General features: G+C 44.5%; 1 protein-coding gene and 1 long non-coding RNA gene across 8 annotated transcripts in view; one reads left to right on the top strand and one right to left on the bottom strand.

The window, feature by feature from the left end:
* The window catches only part of SLC4A11 (solute carrier family 4 member 11), a 256,975-nt gene that overhangs the window by 10,221 nt on the left and 230,389 nt on the right, over nucleotides 1-16,365 (top strand). The gene's annotated exons all lie outside the window — the stretch shown is intronic.
* Nucleotides 827-11,826, bottom strand: LOC123371318. Its single transcript, XR_006579761.1, has 3 exons — nucleotides 11,723-11,826; nucleotides 5,424-5,501; nucleotides 827-1,285 (listed from the first exon to the last, which is right to left on the bottom strand). It is a non-coding gene; the product is annotated as an uncharacterized LOC123371318 (long non-coding RNA).

Below are 16,365 nucleotides of genomic sequence, written 5' to 3'. Positions count from 1 at the left end.
ATCTGCACTTGATTACACCAAATGAGTGTGTTTAATGAGACAAATGCTGACATGGGTTTGTTAATACTCGTGGCAGTATCTGTTGGAACAATGGTTAGATTAATAACATAATTGACATGGTGACTAACACAAATAGGAAATGGTGCGTATGTGTCCATCCATCCCCATCTGCCCCCAGAGTACCTCCTAACCAGCCTCATATCCCTATTTCTACAGAGCATTTCCAGAGTGTGTGGTTGTGATGCAGAGGCCTTTGGGGGTTCAGCAACTCTGTGTCAGGAACTCTTGCCAGGCCTGACATGCCACATCTAACACACAGTTGTCATTGAGAGAGATCCAAAAGGTGGCATGTAATATATCACTGCAAAACCAATCACTCACTGATCGTTGATATTCTTGTGAGATGTATGTACAAAGCTATGGATATTTGCTAGTGTAACCTTCTTGGGTGGGCTAGAGTTTACTTCACCATAGGCGCCAACGTCTGCTGGCCCTGGTGGGTGCTTGATTTCCCCCCGCCCTGACTCCAGCCCTGCCCCGCCCCCATTCCAACCTCTTCCCCAAATCCCCGCCCCGGGCCCACCTCCTCCCCTCAGCCACATTCCTGCTCTTCCCCACTCCCTCCCGGAGCTTGTTACACGGTGAGACTGATTTTCAGCGGCAAGCGCAGGGAGGAGAAGCGGGGACGTGGGCATGCGGTGTGCTCAGGGGAGGGGGCGGAGGTGAGGTGGTGGGGCAGGAAGCTTGGCTGCTGGTGAGTACAGAGCACCCAGCAATTTTTCCCCGTGGGTGTTCCAGCCCCGGAGCACCCATGGAGTCGGCACCTATATACTTCACTGCCCTTCTCCGGTGCCTAAAAAACCCAGCTCCCACAGAAAAGTAGCTGGAGACCCAGAGTTAAATAACTTTTATAAAATCTTATGATAAAGAAACAAACAATCCTAATTTTTACAGCGTGACGTGGCTATTTTGTAATCCACAGACATTACCTTCAGTTATACATAAACAAAGAAAACAAATTAAAATCTGAACAGTTTAGTCCCCACAGAAACACAGTGAGAAGAAACCAAGAGTTGCCAAAGCCTTAAGCTGAGTTCACCTAAGTCTCAGAGTCTTTGATCACCAAATCTCTACAGTCTGCTGAGTCTAAAACAACATCTTCCCTCCCCTTGTTTATTCCCCAGCTGCAATCCAGGCAGACTCTTCCTGTGCTGAAATCACTGCTAGCCAGTCAGCGAACTGATTAACCCACCACTCAGTTACGTGTATAGATTTAAAGAAAACCCTGTGACAAGAAAACACAAAACTGAGAATAGCCAAATAGAAACGACTCTTTCCCCATTGCTACATTTAAAGAAAAGTCGGTGACTAGACAACGTCACTAGAACAGTTTGGCTAAAATCAAAACCACATTCAAAGCCCACAGTTAAAACAGAAGAAGTTATTTTCCCCTCCCGATTTCCCCTGGCTATAATGAGCATTGCTCAGGCTTCCGGTTAGAGGGTTGACAGTATCACTAACCTGCTGCAAAATGCTTCAGCGTTGGGGACACCAGCCTGCTGCCTGCTCCTGGGGCTAAGACAGGCTCCCTACCTGGCCTAGCTCCACACAGCCCCTGGAAGTGGCCTCCAGGTCCCTGCGGCTCCTAGGGAGGCTCCACACGCTGCCCCCACTTGAGTGCCGGCTCTGCAGCTCCTATTGTCGAGGTGTGAGGACAGCGTGCGGCACCTCCCTAGCCACCCATGCGCCACGGGGCTGCAGGGACGTGGTGGCTGCTTCCTGGGAGCTGCGGTAAGTGCTGCTGGGACCCCACACCCCCTCCTGCACCCCAACTGCCAGCCCCATCCCAGAGCCCCCTCCTGCACCCCAAACCCCTCATCCCTGGCCCCACTCCAGAGCCCTCACCCCTTCCTGCACCCTAACCCCCTGGCCTAGCCTGGTGAAAGTGAGTGAGGCTGGGGGCGGGGAGCAAGTGACAGAGGAAGGGAGGATGGAGTGAGCAGGGGGTGGGGCAGGGGTGTTTTGTTTTGTGCAGTTAAAAAGTTGGCAACCCTAGGCACAGCCTAATAATTAATAATAACTGGAGATATACCAACCTCCTAGAACTGGAAGGGACCTTGGGTCATCGAGTCCAGCCCCCTGCCTTCACTAGCAGGACCAAGTTTTGCCCTAGATCCCTAAGTGGCCCCCTCAAGGACTGAACTCACAACCTGGGTTTAGCAGGCCAATGCTCAAACCACTGAGCTATCCCTCCCTGCCTATGAAGCCATGTTTACATAAAGAGTAAATGAAATCATCAACTTCTGGGTGGGGAAAGCATCCTGCAGGGGTCTGAAGCTCAGATGATAAGTAATTGAGTCACCTGATTGTACACAATATTACTCTATACACTTATATAATACAGCAAGATCTTTTATGAAAGCTAATGACACACTGGTGATTAATACCATTGTGATATGTCTGCATTAATGCTATATGAGGAATTATGAATACTTCTGATATTATGCTTTAAAGTCTGTGACCAAACAGAGGGAGAAACAGGTTTTCTCCCCCGACAGAAGGGAAGGCAGCTAGCTGCCTGTCTCCACTGAAACTAAACAAGGCATGACCAAAAACAATGGAAGCGCTATTTACATATGAATCAGCAGGGGGATGGGACATCCGCAGGAAAGGAAGAACAGCATGAGGTCATCCTGAGCCGGGGGACAAAACAGTGAGTTTGTGACGATATAAGGATAGAGGAGAAGCCATCTTAGCATCCATTATTGTTTAGGGTTGCCAACTTTCTAATTGCACAAAACTGAACACCCTGGCCCCGCCCCTTCCCCAATGCCCCGCCCCTTCTCTGAGGCCCGTCCCCCTCCCTTCGTCACTTGCTCTCACCCACCCTCACTCACGTTCACTGGGCTGGGGTTGAGATGCGGGAGGGGGTGAGGCCTCTAGCTGGGGATGCAGGCTCTGGGGTGGGGCCAGAAATGAGGGGTTCATGGTGCAGAAGGGGGCTCTGGGGTGGGGCAGGGGATTGGGGTGTGGGAGGGGGGTTGTGGTGCAGGTTCCAGGAGGGGGTTTGGGTGCGGGAGGGGGCTCTGGGGTGGGGCAGGGGGTTGTGGTGCAGGCTCCAGGAGGGGGTCTGGGTGCGGGAGGGGGCTCTGGAGTGGGGCAGGGGGTTGGGGTGTGTGAGGGGATGCGGGGTGCAGGCTCTGGGAGGGTGTTTGGGTGCGGCAGGGGGTTCTGACCTGAGATGGAGTGCAGGGTCTGGGAAGGAGTTTGGCTGGGGGAGGGGATTTTTGACCTGGGACAAGGGATTGGGGTGTGGGATCTGACCGGGGGTGCTTAGCTCAGGTGGCTCCCTGCCTGTCCTGGCCTTGCACCTCTCCTGGAAGCGGCTGCCATGTCCGGCCCCTTGGTGGAGGGACCAGGAGGCTCTGCGTGGTGTGCACTGCCTATGCCCACAGGCACCACCTCTGCAGCTCTCACTGGCCACAATCCTGGCCAGTGGGAGCTGCAGAGTTGGCATTAAAGGCAGGAGCAGCGTGCAGGGCTTCCCTGATTGCCCCTGTGCCTAGGGGCTGCAGGTACATGCTGGCTGCTCCTAGGAGCTGTGCACTGCCAGGGCAGGTAAGGAGTCTGCCTTAGCCCCGCTGCACTGCCAACCAGACTTTTAAAGGCCCGGTCAGCAGTGCTGACCGGAACTGCCAGGGTCCCTTTTCAATCGGGTATTCCGGTCAAAAACCAGATGCCTGGCTAACCTAATCACTGGACAGAGTCAAGGGGGCAGAGCTTTTACAAGCTGAGAAAAATGGAGTATTCAATTAAGGGTGTTGAAGTCTCTAGGAAACAAATATAAATGGAAAAAAATCTGCTCAAGCAAAGATCTTTACCTAGAAAGACCACGGCAGAGGGCTTTGGGGAAATTCAGGACTAGGGTGTGTTGGGAGTCATTTGGCTAGTGGAGACCAGTGTGATACTGTGAAACAAGCAGGCTGCTGGAGAAAGAGCTGCTGATCCAGGCCTGCTCAAGGCACAGTGCATGCTTGTAGGGTGGTTGGGAGCATTCAGGAAGGGAGCTGCAGAGCACTCTAAGGCACTCAGGATTACAGGACACAGTGGTGAGACCAGGAGCGGTGCCAGGGTTTCTGGCGCCCTAGGCAGAAATCGGGGGGCGGCATTTTGTTCGCTCCCCACGGGGCGCATGGGAGCTTCTGGTTCCACTCCCATCGCACCGCCGAAGAAGGACCCTCCACCAAAATGCCTCAGGCGACAGCGGCAGTCATTGAGCTGTTCAATTGCCTGCCTCTGTTTTCCGTGGCACATCGGCAGAAGGTCCTTCTTCGGCGGCGCGACGGGAGTGGAACCGGAAGCTCCCGTGCGCCCCATGGGGAATGCACAAAATGCCGCCCCCCGAATCCTGGGGCCCTAGGCGACTGCCTAGGGTTGCCTAATGGAAGCGCCGGCCCTGGGTGAGACAGCTTCTTGTTGATCTGAATTGCACACTCAAACATGATACTTGTCCAGGGGGAGATAATGTCTGGGAGGAAGCTGCTTCCTTCTCTGAGAAGAGTGAGATATGTACAGAGAGAGGACCCTCTGACTGTGGCTCTCAGTGGTAGCAGGAGAGGGATGATTAGGCCTCTTGTTACCACAATACTGTATGAGAACTTCTAGTTTCCTTTATTTACGTGTCAGATATTTTGCAATTTCTGTTACCTTTATCTAAATAATCCAAACGGTATAGGATTCTAGATTTCAAGGCCAGAAGACACCATTGTGATCATCTAGTCTGACCTCCTGCATAACACAGGCCAGAGAACTTCCCCAAAATAATTCTTAGAACAGATCTTTTAGAAAAACATCTAATCTTGCTTGAAAAATTGTCGGTGATGAGAATCCACCATGACCCTTGGTAAATTGTTCCAATGGTTAATTACTCTCACTTAAAAATGTGCACTTTATTTCCTGTCTGAATTTGTCTACCTTCAACTTCCAGCCATTGGATCATATTATACCATCTGCTAGATTGAAGAAACCATTATTAAATATTTGTTCACCATGTACTTCTAGACTGTGGTAAAGTCACCTCTTAACTTTCTCCTTGTTAAACCATGTAGATGGAGCTCCTTGAGTCTATCCTGAGGATATGTGGAATACTCTCAGTAAAATCAAAACATTCTGAGACTGGATTAAATCTTGTTATGGGCTGAGTTAAAGCCTTGTGTGAGGTTGATGCTTGTAAGAGCACACTTCAGTTAGCATAATTAAGTAAATCACAAAACCTGTACGTAAGAGAAAAAGGATTCTGTGACCCCACTCAGGAGTTTTAGACTAGGTTGAGGGGCTTTTGATGAGTATTGTTGTGACTAAAGTGTGTGTGTGTGTGTGAGAGAGAGAATGAGAATGAACCGAGACAAAGCAAGAAAGCTCACATGTTGCTGCGTGGCTAACACATTTTTCTTTCGTTTCTGGTTCCTCTTGTGTTCAGAGAAGCAGAACCTTGTACATCCCTTGTAAATAAACAAGATTGCATCAAAGAAAATAACAGACTCCATCAATTTGTACTCCCAACTGGAACATCCTCAGGGCCCTGAACTTTGATTAGCCACTCACATCAGAAAAGAGCAACAATGAAAGATTCATCCATTTATTTATTTATAGTATCCTGTCAAACATAGAGTAACTATCTCTTTCCCCCAACCCTTATAATGTTCTTACTAGTGCTGGGTCAAAACTGCAGATTTGGCAATACAGAAATGCTTTGTGAATTGTTTGCGTCTTGGATGGAGGGGAGGATGTATAAAGTAAATAATATAAACAAGTCAAAACATTTCATTTGACGTTTCAGAACAGTATTTTAGTTTGAAACAACTTTCTGTTTTTGAAATTTCCTTTCAGTTAACTTAAAAATAAAAACCTTTATAAATGGTGAAAACTGAACGGAAATCTCTCATTTTGGGTAGGAAAAACATTTCATTTTGACAAGGTTGAGATGTGTTTTGTGTTTGTTTTGTTTTTGTTTTTTGGGTTTTTTTTCCAACAGGAAACCAAAAAAATTGGTTATTCATCCTGTTCTAGGTCTTGTATTCCACAGAGTGTTTTTTTGTTTTTGTTTTTGGTTTTTAAAAACAATCCCTTCAGCAAACTATTGTGTGTGTTTTTGTTTTGTGGGTGTTTTTTGTTAAAGAAAGGAGGGGAAGGCAATTGGTGCTGATATTTTCCTATTGCCCATCTCTAATCTAGGGGCATGAGTCTCTTCCTGCTTACGCCTATGCAAACCAGAAGTAATTTCCTTGAGTTATGCTTTTATAAAGCCAGCATAAATGGGCAGAGAACGAGGCTGCCCTCACATTACATTTGATGGCCATCTTAATCTAGCTGAATTCTAGAGTGCTGTGGAAAGGATGTAGTTCCATTGATACTTCAAAGTGAAATACAATCCTACAGGGATGTTCATAAACTGAAAGCTGTATCTAATCACATATGCTTTTGCACTCCAAATTTGGTAGGTTTTGAGGTTCTAATTTTTAGGAGCAGAGACTAGGAGGCAGTTTCATGGCCAGATCCTCAGCTGCGAATAAATCAGTGTAGCTTTGCTGATCAATGGAACAAGGTAACTGAAAGCTACAGGATTTTTTCTTCAATGGAGCTACACTAACTTATCCGAGCTGAGGATCTGGCCCTCAGCCTTTTATTGACATTGCATCTTTTTGAAATGTGGTGTATACTTCCCATTGTACATGTGTTTTACAGGGTTTGGATCAGCACGCTATTTCTGCAGGTTCTGGTGTCATAAACTGAGATGTCCTTTATTTTAGTTCTTGGATAGTACTAAACTCTTTGGGTACCTTTTTGTTACCTAAAACTGACACATGTTAAGACTTCAGAGAACATGTTAAACCTTTTCACACCAGTATATTGTACGTTGAGCTGACTTTGAGTTAAGGTAAAATGTAACTTGTTGATCTTAGCAAGGCAAGGTTGTCTATTGCAGAGGTTCTCAAACTGTGGTCCATGGACCACCAGTGGTCTGCGAGCTCCATTCAGGTGGTCTGCGGATAGTTCCCTCTAAGGTGCGCGCCTGGGCGGCTGCACATGAGAGAATGAAGCTCTACCCACTTAATTAGTGGAGCCGCGCAGGCGTGGCTTCACTAATTAGGTGCCTGGACCCTGGAGGAGATGCACATGTAAGGTGAGGTGGTGGCCTTGAGGGTAATAGGGTACAGGTGGGAGGGGGCAGTGGGGTGAGAAGAGAGGGTGGGGCAAAAATGGGACGGGCAGGGCTGCAGCAGCCAGAGAAAGAGGCGACATTCCCCAGCTCCAGGGCTGTGGCTGCTTGGGAGAGACCCCCCACCTTCTTCCCAGCCACAGCTCTGAGGCTGCTGTGGTGGGGGAGAGACCGCCCCCCTCCTTCCCAGCCCTAGTGCAGAGTCAACAGTGCAGCGACAGCAGCCGACTCACCACAGTGAGTAGATCTAAGTACATTGACTTCAGCTATGTCATTCACGTAGCTGAATTTGTGTAACTTAGATCGATTTTCCCCCCACCCACCCACCCACCAGTGTAGACCAGGCCTAAAGCAAAATAAGGCAGATTTAAACACAACTGCACCTATTTAACAAACACCTTTTTTAATTAAAGAGCACACCTTCACTTTGTTTTACTGATGTGATGTACTGTTATGCTACATTTAAAATCAATATGGTTTTAACCCATACCCTTTGATTTTCTGGTCAGCGAAAGCAAAACCCTCCCATGGTTAACCTCCTTGAGCTTGAGAACTAGATTGTTCTAGTTCTTTCCAGCTTTACGTTGTAGCATCAAGGTTCAAATTTCCAAATGTTCAAGATCAATTGTTGTTTACAGTGGTGGTGTAGCCATGTTGGTCCCAAGATAAGAGAGAGACAAGGTAGGTGATGTAATAGCTTTTATTGGACCAACTTCTGTGGATGAGAGAGACAAGCTTTCGAGAAAGCTTTTCTCTTTAGACCAACTTCTGTTGGCAAATAAGGTGTATTATCTCACCCATCTTGTCTCTCTAAAGTTCACGTGGACGCTTATTCTATACTGAATCCAGCTTTCTATTTTAAACTAATATCCAGTCTGAATTGTTGGGAGTTCCTGCTTCTTTTCTAGTCATGTAAACATTTTATGGAGTGAATATAAAGTCAATAAACATTTCCTGTTTAAAGGCTGATTTGTTGCCTAATGAAAGATGTTTATACTCCAGATCTCATCACACTCAGTGCATTTCTTGAGGTTTTCAGTCAGTGTTACACCTAGCAGGAAACCCAGAGAATTCATTAAAAGTGAAAACACTCAAGTCCTGATTTTAATAATAGTTTATAGACTATCATGTATTTAAATTGCACTGAAATTTGATTTGAAGGTCCGTTGTTGTTGTTGAAATACACACAGAGGGAAAATGGATTGCAGCAAAACTACTCTCCACCTTTGTGTTTACACTGCAGACTATTTCATAACCCTTTTGCTGCTATTCAGTGTAACGAATATACTTTGAGTAATTGCTATGTAAACCGATAGCAGAGGCTGTATTGGAGATGGAGGGCTGAGAAGTATGTTCGTTCTTGCTTAGTATTTGTGTGTATATGTCACTGTTATTGATTCCGTACATAATCAATGTGAATCTTAATACTGTGGAACATGATACAGGTGCGCCATTTTTCCTTTGCGATAACTGAAAGAAGCTAGCAGGGATCTGTTGCTATTTTTGTTAATCAGATGAAGACAAAAAATATGAAACTCAAAGGTAATTTGCAAAAGCACAGCAAATAGTAAAATCCTGAGGCATGTTCACAACTTGCAATACCTGTTGGAATCAATGTCAATTGCAGATCATCAGCATCCCAATATTTGTCCAATAAAGCTTATGGCCCCCATTCAGATGTGACTCTAGGAGAAGTCTAGATAGGCATAACTCATAGCTTCTGCCTTGGTCTCTCCTGATATGTACATTACACCTATTTACCAATGTGAGGGAGGCTGGCTTGCATTGCTTCTGGGTTTGGCTCTATATAACTGCCTTTGCCTATCTTTTTTGCTAGTTACTTTCATTTGAGCCATTTGATATAGATTAAAAAAAAGAGTGATCTTTGGAGAGACTTCAGAACTTGTGCATGAGGTTATATAGTGATCAGAGGGGCCAAGGAAAGAGAGATGGATGATTGCACCAGAGGTAAATGATAGTTATCACTGGTACTGAAGTGGAACAGTATTTGGATTAAACTAGGGCAGAATTTTTTGACCAAAGCTTTTTTTTCAGTCAACAATGCAGATTCAGACACAGATATTTTGTGAATTTTTGTCAGACTTGTTCATAATAAAGAAAAAATTCCAAAATAACCAAAACTTTGACATTTTCAAAAGCAATCACTTCAACTTTCCAATCTGAAATGTATTTTTTTTATTTTGAAATATCCATTAATTTTTTTGTAAAAATTCAAAAATTATTGCAAAATGACCAATCAAAACAAAACATCTAGTTCAACTGGATGGTTTTTTTTTGACTTCTCAAAATTGCCAACAAACCGAAAAATCAGTTATTTGCCCAACTGTACCTATATATTTTTCTGTCCTGGGAGCCAAAAATACACAAGAATGTGTAATTCAAAGATAACACACCAGACAATCCAGAAGAGGTTTCTCAATAATTGTTGGATTACAACTGAGAGAAAATTCTACTGCTGCCTTTCCCAGGAAGGAAAAAGGATAGAAATGATCTTCCCCAGGCTCAATACATTCCACATGCATGTAGGGCGGGAGGAAAAATGGCAACAATCCAGGTGGACATCTCCTTGCTTTCATATACCAACAATCCTATAGAAGAAGTGACTCCACTTCCCAAAAAGCTTCCAGTCGAAGGGCATGTCTACACTACAGCGGCACAGCTGCAGCTACCCTGCTATAGTGCTGTAGTGTGGATGCTTTCCACATCCACAGAAGGGGTTTTGAGAGGTGCTAACTAGGTTGATGTTTACACCAGCAGTTAGGTCAACCTAACTCCAGGCGTGAACATGCTCAAACCCCTGAGCAAGATAACTGAGTCAATCTAATCTTTAAGTATAGACCAGGCCTAAGTATATAAGACAAGAGTCAACAGACAGGGAAAGCACAAGGAAATGGATGAGGCAGGATGACCTTTCTCACTCCCAGCCCTGCAGATTCTATTTGTGCTTTGAAAAGCAATTTGGTCTTTGTGTCTCAGTAATAATTCAGTAATGTGAACTTGATTGAAATCTTTGCACAAAGCAGTAGAGAATCCATCTAACTGTTCGGTAACTATGTTTTGGTTCACAGGAATGACAGTTAAAAAATTCAACTCTTGTTAGTAGGGCTTTGTGTGGATAGAAACTTTGTCATGGCTGAGGGTGGCCATGAGGCTCCTTGAAGAGGAGAACCAGAGTGGCTAGCTCGGATTTTCTGCAGCATTATTTGGTCAGTGGCCGCTGGGTAGGTGGGAGGGTGAAAGTGAGGGGAAATAAGTTAGAAAAATAGGTGATTTGAAAAAGTGAGCGAAATGGAAAAGAAAACAGGGGAGCAGATAAAGGCTATAATGTGAGGAAGGGATTTAAGTGGGGAGAGAAGTAACAGGAGGCACTGAAAATGACCTGGGAAAATATATGCCATGATCTGAAATGGGAAAGAAACAGTGGAAAGAAGCTGAATAAAATCAAGGATTTAGTCTTTGGGCTAGTTTCTGAGCTCTGATTTTGTATCGGTAATATGAAATGGAGGGGTGCACGCGCGCCTTTCTCCTTCAAAAGGCAACATTAGTAGTAAGCACTGCTACTGCATAATTTATATAGCATCCTAGGGGTGTATGGCAGTAGATTTGTTTCCTCTGCATGGACTAGCTTGCTAAATCCTTTGTACAGGCAATGGTTTACGACTTCCCCACAGAAGCTTAAGCCCCAAGAATGTCACAATGTAGATCTCCGGAGAACAGCGATTACACTTAACTAATCTCTAAGTTTTCAAATGTCTCTGAGGGAAGCGGGGTTCAAAAATGCATGTAATAGTCAAATGTCGCTTTATAATATTTAATTAATTGTATTGGCTGCAAGGTGAATGGCCGTTTGCTGTAGACTTGCCTTCCTGGGACGCACTGAATGGAAAGAATGGTCTCTGATGAAAAGTGATCATTAATAGCTCTGATCTTCTCTCAGATGTGGTGCTTTCACTGCCTGTGATTGCTCCTAATGGTCTATTATTACTTTATCATAGTGTCTTTGTTAAAACAGGTTAGCTTATCTTTTGATAAATGTTTTTCTTTCAGAGTTTTTAAAAATTCTATTAGCAACCTTTGGAGAAATAACTCTTGCCTAAGATCACACTACTGTGTGTATATAACAAAGGCTTTATAATCAAAGTGGCATGAATTATTCTTCTTAGCCATCCCATATATAAATTAAATATATTCACCTGTTTCTAGGCTGGGTTAAGTTTGCAAATCTACATTTTTGTAGAAGCCAGACAATGCAAAAGTTAAGACTCGCATGTTCAGTGTGGTCCAGTTTAAGCTACTCTATATAATTTCTATTACGTAATAATACCATATGCAAAACCAGAGACTGATATTTTTCTGAATGCTTGCAAGCATTTTTTTAAAATCATTTTTTCCCAACTGGAGTTGAGGTTTCCACATAAAGCCCCAGCTCTGGGAGTCATGTTAAGAAAACGCCAAATATTGCAAGATGTGCGGAGTTCTCACCCTTGGGTCTCAGAAGACAACAAGCTGAGGACTCCCTTCACTCACAAACTCTTCACCTCCTGAGGCACTGGCAGTTGGCCATAAGCCCCACCTCAGGGTTCCATTCCAACTGCCACTACCGCGGCGCCTTCCAGAAACTTCTCAGCTGGCTCTTTTCTGAGCACCATCTGTGAAAGGAATTCCTCACAGGAGCACATTATGCCCCAGACTTAATTTACTGCTGCTCCAGCCACTCTTGAGAGAGAATAGTTCCACAGTGTCCTTTAACAATCTGCCCATCTTCATTCCATATTAGGCTAGTGATCAGTGGACCTGAGTTTCTGCTCTCAGATAATAGGTAGCTTCTCCCCTCAGTGTTGTTCCTCTGGCTTTGTCCTGACATGGTTTTTCCCCTGTTCTCCAGATGACTGGAGCGAGACAAGAGCCCTAAGAGCTCATGGAAGATTTTTGCTTGAGGTGTATGACTTGTCCTGCTGCAGGTGGAAGTGGCCATTCCTAGCTGGTCTCAGTGATTGGGCTTTTCAAAGATGCCTTGTCTCAGGGCCGCTTCTTCCCAGAAACCTGGCAGTAACATTTTTAAGGATTCTATAGTCCTGGCCTAAGCATTGTTTGCGTACCGATCCAATAGAGGCCTGACTTTTTGGTTTGAAAAAAAAAAAAAGATTTAACTGGCACAGTCCTTAGTGTGGATGAGTTATATTGGTATACGGGCGCTTATTCCTGTATAACTTTATTCCCATAGATTTAGGGGAATAAACTATACTGGGATAAAGCACCATTTTAGCAATTATAACTTCATCCACACTAGAGTTGTGCTGCTTTGACTATATTCCATAGGGCAGTGGTTCTCAACGTGGGTCCAGGGCCTACTGGCGGGCCGCAAGCAGGTTTCAGGGGTCTGCCAAAATAAACCAGAGAGCAGGACCGTTGTGAGACGCACTGGGGCCTTGGGCTGAAGCTGAAGCCCAAGCCCCACTGCCCTGGGCTGAAACCAAAGCTCAAGCAACTTAGCTCTGTGGGGCCCCTGTAGCGTGAGGCCCCAGGCAATTGCCTTTCTTGCTACCCCCTAATGCCAGCCCTGGCTTTTAATCTATTGGATATGCAGAAAAAGAGTTATTGCTGCACTGGTGGGCCGTGGAGTTTTTATAGCGTGTTGTGGGGGTCTCCGAAAGAGAGAGGTTGAAAACGCCTGCTCTAGGGGAATGTGATTCTGTGAGACTGATGTATAATCCTCTGAATGCACTGCATCAACTTGGCTACTCACTGTCATAGGCGAGTTCGGACCTGAGAATTGATCTTTAGTTCAGATGGTAACAGATTTAACAACCTTTTGAATCCGCTGAATATAATCCATGCTCTTCAAGATGCAGGTGCAGAGGGTTTGTTGTGATATTTGGCATGCTGCCAGCACCCTCTCCTGTGGTAATAATAATCGTGACTAAGTGGATTTAAATAACCCTGTTAATCACTTGGTTTTGGTGACCTCCTATTGAAATGGGAAAATTTAATCTTTGGAATGCAAAATGTAATGACATGTTGTGAAACACTGGCAGTGTGTATGGATTGGTCGACAGTGAGGATGATGATGGCTATCATATGTCTCTTTCAAAGAAGGTATTTATATGATGTCTAATTTCTTTTCCCTATCATCTTTGACAAGACCACCAATGTCTACAGAAGTCTTCAGATGAGAAGACCCAGTGAGATGGGGATTAGATTTCACTAGAATTCTATCTAGTTGTTTTTGCCGGCACCTCTTTGCAAGTCACAATATGAATCCAGAAGAAACCAGTCATTATTGATTATTTTCTAGTTATTTTTCTAGTCTGAGTGTGGCTACCCTTTTTATGTTAGCTTCTGGTGTGGGGTTTTCCACTCACCATGGTAACCTTCAGTTCTCTTGAATTCAACCTCTTGAATCATAGCAGTTGTCAAAGAGTCTTCCGTTTTTATGTAAAACTTCCATTCTATACTTTCCTTTGGCCTGCCATTTCACAACCAATGCTTTCAGTTACGATGTCTTCCTGCCTGATCGGGCGTCATCCCCCTGAGATTTTTCACTCTGTCAAAGTGGTACCCCTGTAAGTAACTTCCCCTTCTTTAGAGATACCATTCATACATGTAATTCTGCTTCGCTAAACATATCCTCATACTTCCCCTAAGAGGTTCAGGTTTCTATTCTTATGTGGTGGTGGAATTAATTATTTATATTATGGTAGTATGCAGAGGCCCCAAGTGAGATTGGGTCCTGTATGCTAAGCACTGTATATGCATGTGGTAAGAGATAATCGAGATAAATTCTACAGGGTAGAGATTATACTCAGGACTGACAAAGGGTGAGAAGAGAAAAATCCAGTAAGTTCTCTTGCTAACACTAGCTCAGTTCCACAGGTAAGACATGGTGTAGATGGGTCACTGTTTCAAGCAGTATGTCTCTTAGACCTCCTCAGAGCAAGGTTTGATGGTGTGGTGCTAAAAACAGTGGTGACAATCCAGTCTAGGGATCCTGATATTGCTAACATTGGTGGAGTTCAGCCTAGATTAGCAATGGGTGGAAATCTTTGGAAAAACTTTCCCTGTCTAGGATAGAGCCAATGTTGCTTTCAACATCACAAGATGAGGCGACAACATGGTGAAGGGGTTAGTTGCTGCTGCTGCTATGTGGCAGGAGATCTTTTCTCTGCAAAGCTGAGTTAGCCTGGCAGCAATACACCTGTTTGCACTGTGGATGGCGACAGTTTGGCAACTGAAAAAGACATATATCTTTTTTTAATGGAAGATTAACACTTTGGAAAATGCAGCAGAAATTAAGGGAGCTCTACAATGCCAAGATCTGCAATATATATTATAACTATGCTAGCAAAACAATTTTCCTGATGTTCATGGGATAGCACTTTGTCTTTGGAGGATTGCACTCGGATGTGTCATCAATCATTTATAGTCTTCCTTGTGCAAACTGTTCCAGCAGTCCCTGGCTGGCTGGACAGGAGAAGGTACAGTATGATACCAAAGATGGCTCTATTTATTTAAAAACCTTAGCTCCTCAGGGAACACAACTGACTCGTAGTTATCAGAGTCCAGCTGTTCTTGAGTCATCTGTGTATTTGGAGTGATGGGGATGGGGGGCAGTGTGTCAATAATCTTTTTTATAACATGATTCAGATAGTGACCTTTACAGAGTGAAATAATCACCTGTAATATACTTTTTCCTAGTGCAGTTACATGAATCCAATGAACTAGCCTCTCTTTCTGACACGATTGTACCTCTTTGGCACGTCTCACCTGTGATGTAGCTCCCTTGTGCAGCTTCTGAATATTTCTCAGGTGTCCATCTGTAACAGGTGCAACTAACCCCGTGTCCCCTTTCTGGTGTCTCTGAGAGCACCCCTCCTTCAGGTGTTGGGCCTCCTGCCCTTACCTGTCTCGGGGTGGAACCTCACAAGTCTTCTACTCAGACAGGGACCCAAATACACTACTCTGGGTACCAACCACTTATCCTGCAAGTCCAGCTGGATTTCAGGCATCCTAGGAACCTGTGATCAATGACTCAGGGACTAACAGCCTCCTGAAAACATACTAGTTTAAGTTAGCAATTGGAACAAAGCATTAGAGAAGAGGGATTTTAAAACAACAAACAGCCTGCACATGCATTTGGTCTTCTCTAATCTCATGCATCCTTTCAAGCTTAGATAGAGAAGCTTTTCTTTTTAGTTACAGAAACAGAACTAAACTCACGTTCTCCTTATGTTCATCCCGGATCTTCCTGTGGGTCTCTCTGGTTATCTGCCTGACTCATCCTGTTCAAACTGGTTTGGGTGCTCCTGAGCGTTTATTTAAGCTTTTCTCCAGGACAATGTGGGCTAGTCAGTTGTTTTTTAATATTTAAGTTGACGTTAGGACTACAGCTCCTGGAGTTTTATTATGCAATAGCTTTAAGGAAAACCTCAAATATCACAAGAATCAGCAAAACTATGAAAATAAAAGCTATGGGTAGGGTTTGCGGGGGGGTTTCCTTATGGATAATCCCCAGTTGTAGAATTTGTAGGCCAAATATACTCCTATAACTTTGCAACCCTATTGCCTTCAATTACATCTGTGTGGTCACATTACCCTCTATGGGATCACACAGAAATAACTGAGGGCAACATTTGGACCTGCACTTGGACCTTCATTTAAAATTCTGTTGCTGATGCAGGGAAAGGAACAGAATCACTGTCTCCCAGCCGTGTGGCTCAGCAGTGTTAGGAGTCAGAGAGTGACAAGTCTGTGGTTAAATTATTCTGCTATGATTATCCTAAATACATGTGGGAGGGAGCAGCTCTGAATCAGGCAGCGCTATATCTACATGGTTGCTTCTCTGAGTTTCCTTCCTTTAGTTAATACATCTTCTAGATTACTAATCGAAACTGGTACACTAATGAAATACGTGGATGGTAGGATGATTTGCATGTACTGGTTCCGGGCCAGACAAATAACCCTGCCTAGAGAGATTAGAAATATGGGCTGAATATAACAGCATTTGAGGGGAAATGCAAAATAATACACACAGGAAAAATAATCCAGAAGACACATTTTCAATGCGAGGGAGAAACATGACCAGCCGTATTCTTGAAAGAGCTGAGGCAATAAAACATTAGTTCGTG

This window comes from Mauremys mutica, chromosome 5 (genome assembly GCF_020497125.1).
Source record: "Mauremys mutica isolate MM-2020 ecotype Southern chromosome 5, ASM2049712v1, whole genome shotgun sequence".
Classification (NCBI taxonomy): domain Eukaryota; kingdom Metazoa; phylum Chordata; order Testudines; family Geoemydidae; genus Mauremys; species Mauremys mutica.
This window is presented reverse-complemented; position numbering and strand designations above follow the sequence as displayed.